The 15,582-nt window shown below is 41.4% G+C and overlaps 1 long non-coding RNA gene across 1 annotated transcript; it reads left to right on the top strand.

The window, feature by feature from the left end:
• Positions 1–2,430: 2,430 nt before the first annotated feature.
• On the top strand, positions 2,431–4,346 carry LOC121480891. Its single transcript, XR_005985136.1, has 3 exons — positions 2,431–2,545; positions 3,901–4,043; positions 4,218–4,346. It is a non-coding gene; the product is annotated as an uncharacterized LOC121480891 (long non-coding RNA).
• The last annotated feature ends 11,236 nt before the right edge of the window (positions 4,347–15,582 follow it).

Below are 15,582 nucleotides of genomic sequence, written 5' to 3'. Positions count from 1 at the left end.
GTCATGAGCTTTCTAACTGAGCTCCAATCCATTTCCTGCCACTCCCCTCTATTCTCTAACATACTGAGCTACTCTTTATTTTGTGAACACTCCAATGGACTTGCCTCTGCACTGTTTGTTCCCTCTGCCTGCGGTGCCTTTCTCTCTGCTGACAAAGTCCTACTTGAAGACCTGATCCAAATGACAGCCTCTGTATCATTTTCTCTGAGTCCCTCCAGGCATGTTGTGTGGCCACAGCCCACTGTACATGCCCCACTATTGCCCTTGTGTACCATCTTTTAGGCCTGTTATGTTACCTATTATGTTACTGGACTGTCATTGCCCTATAGTCATGGCAATGTATTATTTCTATTTGATGCTCAAAGCCCAGCACAGTGCTTGCCAAAAGGGCAAGTTTAGTATTCATTCACATATGACAAATAAGTAAATTCCAGACTGCAGTTGCCCCAATTGATATCTGTAGCCTGATCCACAGATGTTTAATATGTTATTCAGCTATCATAGTAGTAATGTTGCATAACACTCTCTCCCTATCTTATGCTTGCTCTAACAACAAGTATTCATTTTTCTTGCTCAGCTAGGGCAGCTGTGCTTCAGGCAGTAGTTTGGCTGGGTGGGGCTGCAAGCTGCAGATTAGGTTCAGATTTTCTCTACACATTTCCTCATTCTGGGACCAGGAGCTACATGAGACATGTTCTTCTCATAATAGATCACAAGACATAAGAGGTCAAGCCAAATCATGCAAGCACATTTATAGACTCTGGTCATATCATGTCTGTTAATATTACTTTGGCCAAAACAAGTCACATCATCAAGACCAACATCAATAGTGGGGGAATATACTCTACCTTCACCATGTCAACAAAGCCAATGGCAAGGTATATGGAAGTATAATTTTATAACAGGGAGCCAACTGGGAATTGGGAAAGAAGAACTAGGAATAATAATCCACCCTACCAAATGTACTTTTTCCCATTTTGGGGCCTCAGCCATCCATTTATCTATTCAGATAATACCATTGCGTCCCAGATACCAAGTACATCTCTGTTGCTAACCCTGGACATTGGGTAAGTTATTTCTGGAGCTCAACTTCTGCATCCACAAGATAGAGCAAGTCAAGCAATGGTCCAGAAAACCAGTGGTATCTGCCCTCTTGATAAGAAACAGAAAAATTGCATCCCAGATATTTCTATTACCTTTCTTAAGAAAATAATTGGCACTGCTTATTCTAAATTGTTTTGGACATGGGGTTTTGGGTTTATATTTTTTTAATTTGTGTTTTTATTGCATTGTGTTTAAGAGGTGTCTAATTATTTTTAAATCTCACTTGAACTTCAGCCATGCCTGCAGTCGTTCAAGTATTTATTTATTTTATTTTATTTTTTCGTTCAAGTATTTAAAAAGTCATCTGAAATAATAGATTATCCAAAATAACATGCCATGTTATGGCTTAAGGGTGATTCTAGGTGGTCCGATGATTTACAGACTGTGGTATGGTCGGGCCCAGCGGGAAGTGTCCATTAGGATGGCAGAGAGAATTAAGAAATCAAAGGCCTCAGACAAAGATGTGTTCTTGTACCCAGGGCCATGAGATAGAAACTCTCCTATTACAGTACTATATATAGTGCTTGTGTCCTCTGAAAGTAAGAATTTTTTTTACAGAGTGTTAGGGATTTCATCTGGGCAGAGGGCACTATGACCTGTTCTTTGACGGTTAGAGCAGACCAACCCACTTCCTAGAATGGTAACTGGAGCTTATGAATTTATTCTTGCCTCACTGCTTCATCCTTGAACTCTTGTGTGCTATAGACCTGGGGCTGGAAACCCCAGAAGAGCTGGACTCAGCCACTGAATTCTTTTAAATTATCATTTGCAAAGTCATTATATTCATTAGTGGAAGCCCCCATAGTTAGAGAAATACCACTCCAGCCTGTCGTGTTAGAAAATACGATTTCCATCCTTCATTAATAAAAAATGTTACAGACCATGACATTTCTCTTTATCAGTCTAGTTTTCCCATTCATTATGGTACTTTCCTTGAGATAGAAGCCACATTCACTGTGATTTTACCTACTACCTAATCTAGAGGGCAACAAGCAGTCCTGCCTAAACCAGCAGAAGGGAGCCCTTAAGAAGACAGTTACCATGGAAATGGGAGAAAAGGCAGGAAGTCCCCATTCCACTCTCTACACACCCATATATATGTTCTATTGCTAAGAATTACATTACATGATAGGTCTTTGACAGGGCAATGACCTCTCAAAGTTTGCCGTGTCCCTTCTCTCTGAGCTTTTCAGAGACATGTAGCAGCACGTAGCACACCCCCAGTCAGTGAACCTTGCCTCTCTCCACTACACAGCCTCCCACCTGCTTTTTAAAGCCAGCCAAGAAATCATCCAGTATCCACATAGATTGCCAAAGAAAAGAGGCAGATGCTCTACGAGAGCAGGCAGCAGAGTCCAAAGAACCCCAGAGTTAGGAAACAGGGGTTGTGGCCCTACCGCATTCTGCTGCACTCAGCCCCCTTTCTGATCTCCTCCTCAAAGTAAGTTTTTCCACATTCTACTCTAGGTGAACCCATTGTTTGATTCTTTCCAAATTTAACACAATTTGTAATTATTTTCATTTTACGTGCTCTTAGTCTGTGCTGCCCACCAGAATATAAACTTATTTTGGCCATTGTATTCCTAGCACCAGGTATGCAATGATAATGATATATTATCAGCACTCAGTAAATAGCCATTTAGTGAACGAATGATATCCAATCATCTAGTTTCTAGTTTTAACATTCTATGACTTTTCATTTAGCCAAAACAAAAATAAAAAAACAAATAACAATTATATGCAAGAAAAATCAGCATTTTTGCTGTAGTTCTCAGGGAAGAAATGGGGAGATGGATGATTAAGTAGAAAATCCCCTGTTCATCAGCTGCTCCTTCTTATAATGTCTTTTCTAACCTCATAGAGAGCAATTTATTGTTTTATATATTTGTAATTTTTAAATACTCTGGGAAATTATTGTGAGCACAGAAATTGGAGAGTCTTTCTTATCTTTTGGGCACTTTCTTATCTTCTGAGTATCTCTTACCTGATCTGATAAATCATTTTAATTAACTTTTAGGTACATAGTTTAGCTTACTAACCAAGTCTAGATTAGTTTTCCACTTTTATTATGTCAGCAGAGTTTTTGCCTGATTTCTGCCCCGTCTGTCGACCCCAGAGAGGTCTCTGAATGAGAGATCAAATGAAACCTAGAAGCATAAAAATAATTAAAATAACCCTACAGACTGAAGTAGTTTAATTTTTCTTGTGTTAGCGGAAACCATCTGGGCAAAGTCACTATAACTGACTTCCATTAGCCACTTTTTTTTACTATCATATTTAATTAAGATGGTGCTGATGGTTGGTCAGTGGTCCTAGTGTCCATCCTTATGTCACACCATAGCCCTTCAATTGGCGTCATACTGAGCCATCCCAAGCTAATGGACAAACACAGATAACTGCAGGTTATGTTTCCTCACCCCCACACTCTTATCTCTTCTGTTATTTGGTGGCTTTGCCAGAGTTTTTATCTGCTCTTTGCTTATTTGTTTTCCAAATAGATAAGCTTATGTATATGGCACTTGCTCCTTATAGTTGCTCCTGACACAGAAGTGGAATGCCCAGTCTCCTGGAAATATCTCCTCCAAAAACATATAGATTTGATCCTCTGTGCTGGCCTCCAGATAACTTCTAGCCAGAGCAAATATATCCACATAGCATCAGATGTTTATGGCCAAATTTAAGGCAAATCCTGGTGGTTTTGTTTAGAGCTTTTTCCTAAACTGCCTTCTTTCCAGGCATATTTTCCATCTTCCTTCATTCTAATCAGATCTAATTTTGCCTTGTTCCCCATGCAAGATTTGTGCTTTTTTGGATCCTTGCCTCCTGAATGTTCATCCTTTGTGGCTTTTTGAAGCCCGGGGCCATGAAGTTTCCCTAGGGCTGCAGGAATCCAGGTGAACAACCTGGGCCCCAGATTTTGGGTGGGGCCTGGTTATAGAGTAAGTATTTGTGTTCCCCCAAAATTCCTATATTGAAATCCTAACCCCTAATGTGAATGGAATTAGGAGATGGGGCCTTTGGGAAGTAATTAGTTCATGAAAGTAAAGTATTCATGAATGAGATTAGTGCCTTCCTAAGAAGACACATGAGAGTTCTTTGCTCCCCATTTGCAGATACAACAAGAAGATAACCATCTGCAGACCAGGAAGCAGGCCCTTGCCGACACTAAATCTGCCAGCACATTGATCTTGGACCTCCCAGCCTCCAGAACTGTGACCAATAAATGTATATTGTTTAAGCCACCAAACTTGCAGGATTTGTTACAGCAGCCCAAACTGATTACAACAAGGTGGCTTAGAGCACTAGTGGAAGCAGTGTTGTTGTGAAAACAGATGAGTAAATGCAGACAGTAGCCAGCCTCCTTTCCCACCAGAAACCCTGGAATCCATGCCTGCTCATCCCATAGAGCCTCTGCCAGGCCTTCATGGAACCAGGCCAAGTCGTCAGCAATGGGCCAGGACCAGCTACTTTGAGTCAGTTGGATCACAGCAAGGCCCTGCCCAAATCTGTGCCCCCTCCCACACTCTTTGTCCGGGCAGACTTTTGTGGGGGATGTGTTGGCCAGCAGCCTGGTATAGCTTTCACATGTGGGTCTCCCTGTAGGAATCAACAATCACCAACCTCTTGGCTCTGTAGATGGGGACACTAAGAAGCTCTGCTCTCAGCCTCCCCAGGACAATCATGGCCCAAAGACCAATACAATCTCTAGCTCTTGCAGGGATCCAGACAAATTGGGCTGGTGACTGTATGAGAGGGGAAGGCTGTGTTTTCACTGTGGCAATGTGAGGAAGGGCAGAGCTTAACCCGGGACAAGGTAAGTTCTCCTATAAGGCCCCCTCTGCCTCAGGAAGTAAGTATGATCTGCCCTCAAGGCAACTCCTTCTTCAGACAAAGAGGCAGAACTGACCTGGGTTCTGCTCATTCTCCTCTCCTTGATAACCTGCTGCCCCTGTAGATCCTCAGGATAATGTCCAGCCCCAGCCACTATTCCTCAAAGCCAATGGAAAAGCAGCATCCCCAAACCTGTGCTTGGGACTGAAACCACTAGGGCTACCCAAGGGAGAAATTTGCAAATGGCCAGGCCTAAGGAGTCAGATGACTCAGAAAGGAATCCAGGGAGACAGGCCGTCAACTTAGAGATTTACCTGTGCTCACAAACAGAAAACAGAGGCTGTGTAACCACAAATAGGGCAAAAGAAAGCGAAAACTTGTAGGACAATGAAAGTCAGGCATGGAGCAAACAGGGGCAAGGCTGTCCCAAATGGGTAGTGTGGGTGGATCATAACAAACCCTAGAGAGACCTAACATCTCTCTCTCTGAAATTCTGGAATGCTTCCATTGGCTTAGGTCAGGGTCCTAAAGGGGTAGCTTCCCTGGACAGAAGGACCCCATCAGCCCACTCTTGAGAAAACAACATTCAATTTCAAATACTGATTGAGCACCACCGTATACTGGGAGCTGTGCCAGGCACTGGGATATAGCTGTGAATATGACTGACCTATTCCTGTCCTCATAGCTTCCACATGGTAGAAAGTATAGACACAGTGCTAGTAGTTATAGGTGCAGTGAGCATTGCAAACAAGTTCAGTTAGCAAAGAAAATAACATTTTTCAACACTTCTTCACTGAATTCCTTAATGAAGAGAATTTAAAAATAGGTATCAGACTTAGGAACTATCCATCCTTAGTCCCATGAGAAGTTTAAAAAAAAAAAAAAAAGGTTATTTTAAGGGGAGTACTGACTTCATGGTGGTTCGCCCTAAACATTTATCCTAACATTTAGGTTAACCTATGTTTATAGGTTAACCCTAAACATTTCCTAGCTGCTCAATAACTCATTTCAGTTTTATCATCTATAAATACCTAAATCCTTCTTGAACTACTTGATTCTGTTATAGCATTGCTGGGTTCAATATTTCTTATTAATTTATTCCAATCTTGTGATGCCTGGGTAGCTCAGTGGTTGAGCGTCTGCCTTAGGCTCAGGGCGTGATCCCTGGTTGGAGGATGGAGTCCCACATTGGGCTCCCTGTGAGAAGTCTGCTTCTCCCTCTGCCTATGTCTCTGCCTCTCTCTGTGTGTCTCTCATGAATAAATAAATCTTAAAAAAAAAAATTTACTCCTAGTCTCTCAGTCTTTATCTTTCTGTTTGGGAGACCCCTTATCTCCTTACTGAATCTTCTAGAAACTCCTCTCTTCCCTTCACAACTTACTCTCCTCCCCTGGGTTTTTGCCATCCCCATTAGGTCATGCCTGAGTGGGGTGGTCAGAAATGGTAGAAATAGTTTTGCTGCCAATGCCCTTTGCCAGTATCTGCCCACATCCTCCCCTGGCCAAGAGCAGCCCCTTCCCTGCTTGCTCCTACAGGCCCAAGAAGGACACAGCCAGTGCCTGCCCCTGCAGGCTGAAAGTCCTCATTAATAACATCTTTCTTGGGCCTAGGTTTCCTAGTTTCCAGAGCTCTTTCACAGACATTTTCTCATATAATACAACAGTATTGAGAGGTAGACAAGAGAGATGCTAGCATCCCTATGCCAAGTTTCACAAAGCTTAAATTAATCGCCCAGCATCATAAAACTACCAGTGACAGATGCAGAAATTGAACTCAGGTCTCCTGGTTCAATGCTGGAGGCTAGAATTCCAAGATCAAGGTGTCCACAGATTTGGTTTCCTCTGAAGCTTCTCTCCTTGGTTTGCAGATGGCTACCTTTTTGCTGTGTCTTCACATGGTCTTCCCTCTGTGTTTGACCTGTGTCCTAATGTCATCCTCTTATATAGACACCAGTCATAATGAATTACAGCTTACATTAATGTATCTATTTTAACTTGAATACCACTTTTTAAAACGATTTTATTTGTTTGTTTGTTTGTTTGTTTATGAGAGACGCAGAGAGAGAGACAGGGACACAGGCAGAGGGAGAAGCAGGCTCCCCACGGGGAGCTTGATGTGCGACTCAATCCCAGGACCCTGGAATCAAGACCTGAACCAAGGGCAGATGCTCAACCACTGAGCCACCCAGGTATCCCTAAATACAACTTTAAAGGCCCTATTTTCAAATACAGTAACATAAGGTACTAGGGGTTAGGGCTTCAACATATAAACTGAGAGGATAAGGATACAACTCAGCCATAACAATGAGTGACAGAAGAATGTATTCATAGATGCATAGGGAAAGGAATGTTATGACAGTTATCTGGATGTTAAAGGATGAATTCACAACACAAATAGGGAGAAAAGGCAAACCAAGCAGAAGGAATAAATGAGCATCATTCCTTCCAGAATTTCAATCATGACAGAGTTCCATGGGTCACAGACCCTACATCATGAGCAGAGTCCCATGTCCATTCTTTTTTTTTTTTAACTGAAGTTCGATTTGCCAACATATGGTATAGTACCCAGTGCTCATCCCATCAAGTATCCTCCTCAGTGCCCATTACCCAGTCACCCCATCCCCCTGCCCGCTTCCCCTTCCACTATCCTTTTTCATTTCCCAGAGTCATGTCCATTCTGATGCTCACTCACCATGCTCCTGCCCAGGCACACAGTTTGCTAGATACCTTTTCAATGGGTCACCTCTAGCTTGTTATTCCTACATCCTGCACAGTCAGTGAAAACAGAAGTGAGAGTCTCTTCCAGATCACTGAGGAATGTGTTCAGTTGTCTCATCATTTTAGCACTGATCCATAAAAGAATCCCAACACTAAATTGATACTCTGCAGCTATCCTCATGGTGGAATACTATGCAGTTGTTATATTGTGATATTCCCAATGACAGTGGGGAAATGCTTGCAATATAGTATTAAGTGAAGAGACACAACACAAAGTTGCATTATAACTTTCATGCTGTTAAAAAAAAATAAGCCTAGAAGATATTTCAAGAAGATGACAATACCTTTTTTTGCAATGGGTTTGCCACCATAACACAGGTGTGGTGAAAAACATTGCTAAACCTAAACCAAAATGGGAAAGGAAAAGACTCACATCAACATCGTCGTCATTGGACACGTAGAATCAGGCAAGTCTACCACTACTGGCCATCTGATCTACAATGTGGTGGGATCAACCAAAGAACTATTGAAAAATTTGAGGAGGCTGCTGAGACGGGAAAAGGCTCCTTCAGGTATGCCTGGGTCTTGGATAAATTGAAGGCTGAACGTGAACGTGGTATCACCACTGATATCTCCCTGTGGAAATTTGAGACCGGCAAGTATCTGACCATCATTGATGCCCCAAGACACAGAGACTTTATCAAAAACATGATTACAGGCACATCTCAGGCTGACTGTGCTGTCCTGATTGTTGCTGTTGGTGTTGGTGAATTTGAAGCAGCTGTCTCCAAGAATGGGAGACCCGTGAGCATGCCCTTCTGGCTTATACACTGGTGTAAAGCAACTAATTGTTAGTGTTAACAAGATGGATTCCACTGAACCACCCTACAGCCAGAAGAGAAACGAGGAAATCATTAAGGAAGTCAGCACCTACATTAAGAAAATTGTCTACAACCCTGACACAGTAGCTTTGTGCCAATTTCTAGTTGGAATGGTGACAACATGCTGGAGCCAAGTGCTAACATGCCTTGGTTCAAGGGATGGAAAGTCACCCGTAAAGATGGGAATGCCAGCGGAACCACACTGCTTGAAGCTCTAGACTGCATTCTACCACCAACTCGTCCAACTGATAAGCCCTTGTGTCTGCCTCTCCAGGATGCCTACAAAATTGGTGGTATTGTTACTGTCCCAGTGGGCCGAGTGGAGACCTGGTGTTCTTCAGCCAAGCATGGTGGTCACCTTGGCTCCGGTCAATGTTACAACTAAAGTAAAGTCTGTTGAAATGCACTATGAAGCTCTGAGTGAGGCTCTTCCTGGGGACAATGTGGGCTTCAATGTCGAGAACGTATCTGTCAAAGATGTTCGTCGTGGCAATGTGGCTGGTGACAGCAAAAATGACCCACCAATGGAAGCAGCTGACTTCATGGCTCAAGTGATTATCCTGATCCATCCAGGCCAAATCAGTGCTGGGTATGCGCCTGTCCTGGATTGCCACACAGTTCACATTGCTTGCAAGTTTGCTGAGCTGAAGGAAAAGATAGATCATCGTTCTGGAAAAAATCTGGAAGATGGTCCCAAGTTCCTGAAATCTGGGGATGCTGCCATTGTTGATATGGTTCCTGGTAAACCTATGTGTGTTGAGAGCTTCTCTGACTATCCTCCTCTGGCCGTTTTGCTGTTCATGACATGAGACAGACAGTTGCTGTGGGTGTCATCAAAGCAGTGGACAAGAAGGCAGCTGGAGTTGGCAAAGTCACCAAGTCTGCCCAGAAGGCTAAATGAATACTATCCCCAATACCTGCCACCCCAGTCTTAATCGGTGGTGGAAGAATGGTCTCAGAACTGTTTGTGTCAATTGGCCATTTAAGTTTAATAGTAAAAGATTGGTTAATGATAACAATGCATCGTAAAACCTTCAGAAGGAAAGGAGAATGTTTTGTGGACCATTTGTGGGGGGGTTTTGTGCGTGTGTAGCAGTTTTAGGTTATTAGTTTTTAAAATCAGTACTTTTTAATGGAAACAACTTGACCAAAAATCTGTCATAGAATTTGAGACCCATTAAAACAAAAGTTGAATGAGGAAAAAAAAGAAGATGACAATAACAATGATCTATGACAGTATTGGTACTGACATATCTAGTTTTCCAAATTTTCTATAAAATTATGTGAAAAAATACATTTAATGAAGTTTAAACTTCATTCCACAATAGTCACGTTTTTACATGCCCTTTGTTTCCTAGTACAGTATAATGAAATACTCTGGGTGCTTTAAGTCTCCAATGAAGTTCACTACCAGACAAAACATGTCCACTTCCATAATTATCAGTTTCCAAAAAATCAATTGCTGAGTTTTTTTAAGATTTATTTATTTATTTATTTATTTATTTATTTATGATAGACAGAGAGAGAGGCAGAGACACAGGAGGAAGGAGAAGCAGGCTCCATGCCAGGAGCCTGACGTGGGACTCGATCCCAGGACTCCAGGATCGTGCCCTGGACCAAAGGCAGGTGCCAAACTGCTGAGCCACCCAGGGATCCCCAATTATTGCTATGTTTTTAAAAATAAAACTTCAGGGATCCCTGGGTGGCTCAGCGGTTTAGTGCCTGCCTTTGGCCTAGGGCATGGTCCTGGGGTCTCAGGATTGAGTCCCACATCAGGCTCCCTGAGTAGAGCCTGCTTCTCCCTCTGCCTGTGTCTCTGCCTCTCTCTCTCTCTCTCTCTCTGTGTGTGTGTCTCTATGAATAAATAAATAAAATCTTTAAAAAAAAAAGTAGTAACAATAATATAAAATCTTCTTAAAATCCAGTGCTGTCTTCACTTACTAGCCAGGAGTCAATGGATTTAATTCAGTAATAGGAAGGTGTTTTCAGTATTTAGAGCATATATTATTCAGAGTTCTCTCAGGAAAATAGAGCTCTTGCCAGTCGGTTCAATGAAGATAAGTTAATACAGGGAACCCATTATAAAGGTGTTAGAACAATTGAGAGGCTGAATAAAGAACAATGGGATAACCCAGAGATTCAAAACAGTGGAAAGTTGCTACATCATATTATCAAAACCCAAAAGCCAGAACAACAGGGCAGAAACTAGAAGTTCAAGACTCCCCCTGAAACAGAGAAAGGGGAAATGAAGGACCCTGGATTCTCCCTTTCTTGTCTCTCCAATCTCTCTTCTGAGTTCCCCACAGGTGAAATGTAGACAGAAGCCAGTTGGCAAAGAAACTTGGGAAAAGGCAATCTACTGGGAGGGAGACAGCCTTGCTGGGATTTAGAAAAAAGTGGAGGAAGTAGATGTGGGATCTCAGATCAGATAAGCAAATGAGCAGTACAGCACACTAGCAAAGAGCTAGAATTTTGCGTAAAGAGGGTACTTCTCCTATGGAAGAGAGCCCAATTTCTCAGTTTCCCAGAAGTCCAAATTTCTTGCCTTTGAACTCCAGTCTCCCATGTATAAGTCCCTCCCTACTTCCCACTTTTAATCTATTTGCACTTTGACCAGTGCTACTCACATTTCATCATCTTTGTCCATGGAGGCTGACCTAGACTTTGACCGGCTTTGCACTCTGTGTCTCTTTAACAGTTCTGGACTTGGGACCATATCCACACTTCTGACCTTTGCCCAACCCCATGGATCTGTCTGCACTTCCCAATTCCAGTTGTTCTTTCTCCAAATCACAATGAAGCCATAAATAGAGGCTTGTTTGTATTAAAATTACAATGGGAATTCATGTCATGACTAAAAAATCATGTATATCAATCAGACTGGCACTGTTGACTGTATGAATAAATTGTGTGTGTGTGTGTGTGTGTGTGTGTGTTACTAGGTAGAAAAAAAAATTTTAACGATCAGTAAGTATTTTAGAGAAATCCTCCCCTTTCTTTTTCTTGTCTGATTTTTTGTTGTTTCTCACATTGAGATAGTTCTTGGAAGGTTAACTATACCTGAAGTTTTCCAAGTGGATTACTCCTTTGTATACTTGTCCTTCAAAGATGCCTTTAGATTCAGTTGAACAAAGCTTGAGGCTGGTACAAGTGCAGGGAACTGGCATCACTGGGAAAAAGGAAGAGAGATTCCTTGGCAGAACACTTCCTTCCCCGTGAGAATACAGGTTCTCCAGGGTGTCACCCAAGAAAAGAACCTTTAAAATGAGGGCAAGCTCTATTGAGAAATGACATAGCCAAAAGAACACAATGTCTTAATGAGTAGTTTGTTTTGTTTGTTTGTTTTCTTAAAATCAAATTTTCAATTATTTAAATCTTATGAGCTAAAGAAACAAGTTAGACAGCATTATTAATGTATAAGTTTTTAGATACCAGGAGCCTAAAAACTGTCCCTATGGAAGACTTTGAATGTATTGTAGTCATTGTACTCTTATCCGGTTTCTTCTGAAAGACAAGAAATTTCTCCCAAAGGAATCCACCAATATTAACATCAGAAACACTCAACCTCTTCAGGCCCCTCAAAGGACTCCACTTTGAACTTTGCTGATGAGTCTTCCCACTAATGTGACTGAATCACTGATACAGACAAGCAGAGTAGACCCAGAATGCAGAGTAAGACATCTCAGTGTGGTTCAAGACCCAAGCCTATCACTTGTAATGGTGTAACTGTGGAAGGACATCCCTGTCCTGAGGATTGGCCCCTTTAGGCCTCCATTTCCTCATCTCTGGCAGGAGTAATGGAACTCACTTCACAGGGCTATACGTACTAGATGGAATAAGGCACATAAAATGCTTCCCACAATGCCTACAGCATAGTAAGTATTCAATAAGAAATGGGTATTTTTATGATTGTTATCATTATTGGATAGCTATGATATTTTGTAAAGTTAGGAGATGTCTCTCAAAAACAAATAAATATTAGACTTTAAATGTGATGTTATTCCCATCACCTCACCAATACATTCCTTGCACATTGCCAGTCCTTAGGACCTATTGAGTAAATGTATTTAAACTTTAATTACATGTCTCTTCTGGAATAGATTATACCTTTACCTTTGACTCAAAACAATTTTACCCAGTGTAGTAGACATGCTTTGTGGGAAAAGCAAATGTTACAGTCCCATATGTTCTGCTGCTAGTTCCCATAAAATGTTATACTTTATGATAATTGACAGATCCCCATCTGTTGACTATTAATTTTTGGGCAGTGGCTAGATTTTTTTTTAACATTTTATTTATTTATTCATGAGAGTGAGAGAAAGAGATAGAGAGAGACAGGCAGAGACACAGGCAGAGGGAGAAGCAGGCTCCATGCAGGGAGCCTGACGCAGGACTCGATCCCGGGACTCCAGGATTGCGCCCTGGGCCAAAGGCAGGCGCTAAACCGCAGAGCCACCCAGGGATCCCCGGCAGTGGCTAGATTTTAAGATGACCAACATCTATGTTGATTTCATCAGGCAGAGCATACATAATTCAGGAGCTTGATTTGATCAGAATTTTCTCTTTTTTTTTAAGATTTTATTTATTTATTCATAGAGACACAGAGAGAGAATGAGAGGCAGAGACACAGGCAGAGGGAGAAGCAGGCTCCATCCAGAGAGCCCGATGTGGGACTCGATCCAGGTCTCCAGGTCTCCTGGGCTGCAGGCAGCACTAAACCACTGCGCCACCGGGGCTGACCCGATCAGAAATTTCTAAGAGGAAAAGGCTACTACCTTTTTCCTTTCTGGGGGGAAATATGAATAGATTACCAGTCAAGTCCCTGACTCAGCAGAAGCCCGGGTTCTCTAGAATTAGAGTTGCCAGATAAAATAAGAATGCCCAATAAAGTCTGAATTTCAGATAAACAATAAATAATTTTTTAATACTATAATTATGTCCCAACTATTACATCATTATCTGAAAGGCAAATATAACAGTCATCCTGTATTTTTCTTTGCTGGATCTGGCAATCCTATCCAGAGTATAAAGATAACCACTAACTTCCCCCATTGCCTATTCTCCATGATATTATCTTTCCTACTAAATTTTTAGTTTCTTGAAGTGGGCCGTTCATCTTTTGGTTCCCATGCTGGAACAGCTTAGTTATTCAGTGAATGTATCTCAAATGAATGAATGAATGAATGAATGAATGAAGCATCTTTGAGGACACAGTGAGGGTCAGACTGTCAAATTGCAACACAAGAGCTGCTTCCCTGAGCCCAACAGGAGCTTGACCCCAGCTCCTAATCATGTAACTTATCCTGACCACAAGTATCCCTTGGACAGGACAAAGAAAGGCAAGTGATCTGAACTGCACATCTAACTCATACACTTCAAGGGCATTAATAAATAGTACTGACACTGATCCACAGTGCTGGAGACTCAATAAGGAATAGAAGGGTCTGGATAGAACTGGAGAAGGAGTCAACACTCTATAGTTCAGCCCATTGTTGCCAACCAGAAGTACCCATTCTTGGCATAGCCAAATAATCCAGCTTTTCAAGTGAAGCCAGAAACCCATGCATTTATGTGAAATCCCCAGTTTCTAATTATATACACTAATTCAAAAATTATTTTATTAACTCTCTGGCCAAATAATAAATGTCTGCAGGCTGAATTTGGCCCCAGCCCACAGTTTACATCTCTGGACTTGGTAACTCAAATTTTCTCTCTGCAAAGTTGCTGATCAGTTCATGAACTATTTTGATTGAAATTACTGCTGTACTAAATAAGTAACTTGAAGGCATCACACCACTTTTGTGACTGTTTAGTTCAACTGGTTTTAAAGTAGTACTGAGGAGATCAAGGGCAAAGTAGCAACTATCCTATTTTTACATCACATTTCATTCTCAATCTTGATCGGTCCTCCCACCTACTTGGTTACATAAAGACAAGAAAAGAAAAGAAGAGAGAATATGGATGGTGCGACATAAATCTAACCCAACCAGAATGCAGTCTTTGGACATCAGGAATTCATCTATGTCATTACCTTTAAAGATCGTAAAGTTTTTAAATATTTAAACTCCCACAAACTATTCACAGGTCCAAACAGAAGTAATAAAAACTTCTGTTACCTATTTTATAATTTTAAACATACTTATTTATGGTATCTTTCAGCTTGTTGATCTCAAATATGTGGGTTACCAATTCTCTTATTTATTTGGTCTCTCTCCTGGAGTATTTCTTCCTTATAAATTTGGACTGTGAACACATTTTCAACATGGATGCCTATGGAAATTCCATATGTCCTGTTATAGAAATGTTGCTACAGAGAGGTGTGATATTTGCTTCTACAAATTTCACAGAGTTGTTACCTTTTTTGTGTTCCCTCTTGGATTGAAGATTCTAGGACTACTGGAGTAAATGTAAATCTGAATTCCACCAACAAAAGTCACAAGCCTGGGTCTCTGATTTCTCAAGGACAGGGTAATGTTTCAAATCACTTCCCTAGGTGGAAGACAAACTGTTTCTAATCCCATTTCACTAAGGATACAGCCCTCTAAGTGTTTTAGCTCTATGAATATGTCTCAGATCTAATTTCCTATTGAACAAGAGTCCACGACCACATCTCTGTGCTCAAATGATTAACATAAATAGTAAATCCCCAGGTCTCTCTGGTCTATTTCCAGACCAATATCTTCCTGAACTATTGTGGCATCAGATCATGAAGTTACACATCTAGTTTCACAGTCCCTCATTGTCATTGTTTTTGGCTCCCAGGGAATGCTCTCTCTTTATTTTGAGCTCAGCCTTTGTATTCAGACTTTTTGTTGCAAGAGTTTGTCCTGCATTTATAGGTGCTTAGAGTGAAGAAAGAAGATTATATGGGTTATCCAAGCCGAGCCAAGTTACCAGAACCCAGGAAAAAAATAATTTTATAAATTTTCCTATTAAATAGAAAGCATGCATTGTCTTAGCAAAATTATTATCAGAAAATGGTGTTTCTGAGGCACCTGGCTGGCTCAGTCAGAGGAGCGTGTGACTCTTGATCTCAAGGTTCTGAGTTC

The sequence above is a fragment of the Vulpes lagopus genome, chromosome 2 (genome assembly GCF_018345385.1).
Source record: "Vulpes lagopus strain Blue_001 chromosome 2, ASM1834538v1, whole genome shotgun sequence".
NCBI classification, from domain to species: domain Eukaryota; kingdom Metazoa; phylum Chordata; class Mammalia; order Carnivora; family Canidae; genus Vulpes; species Vulpes lagopus.
The sequence above is the reverse complement of the archived record's forward strand: the minus strand, read 5'-3'. Positions and strand labels throughout refer to the sequence as shown.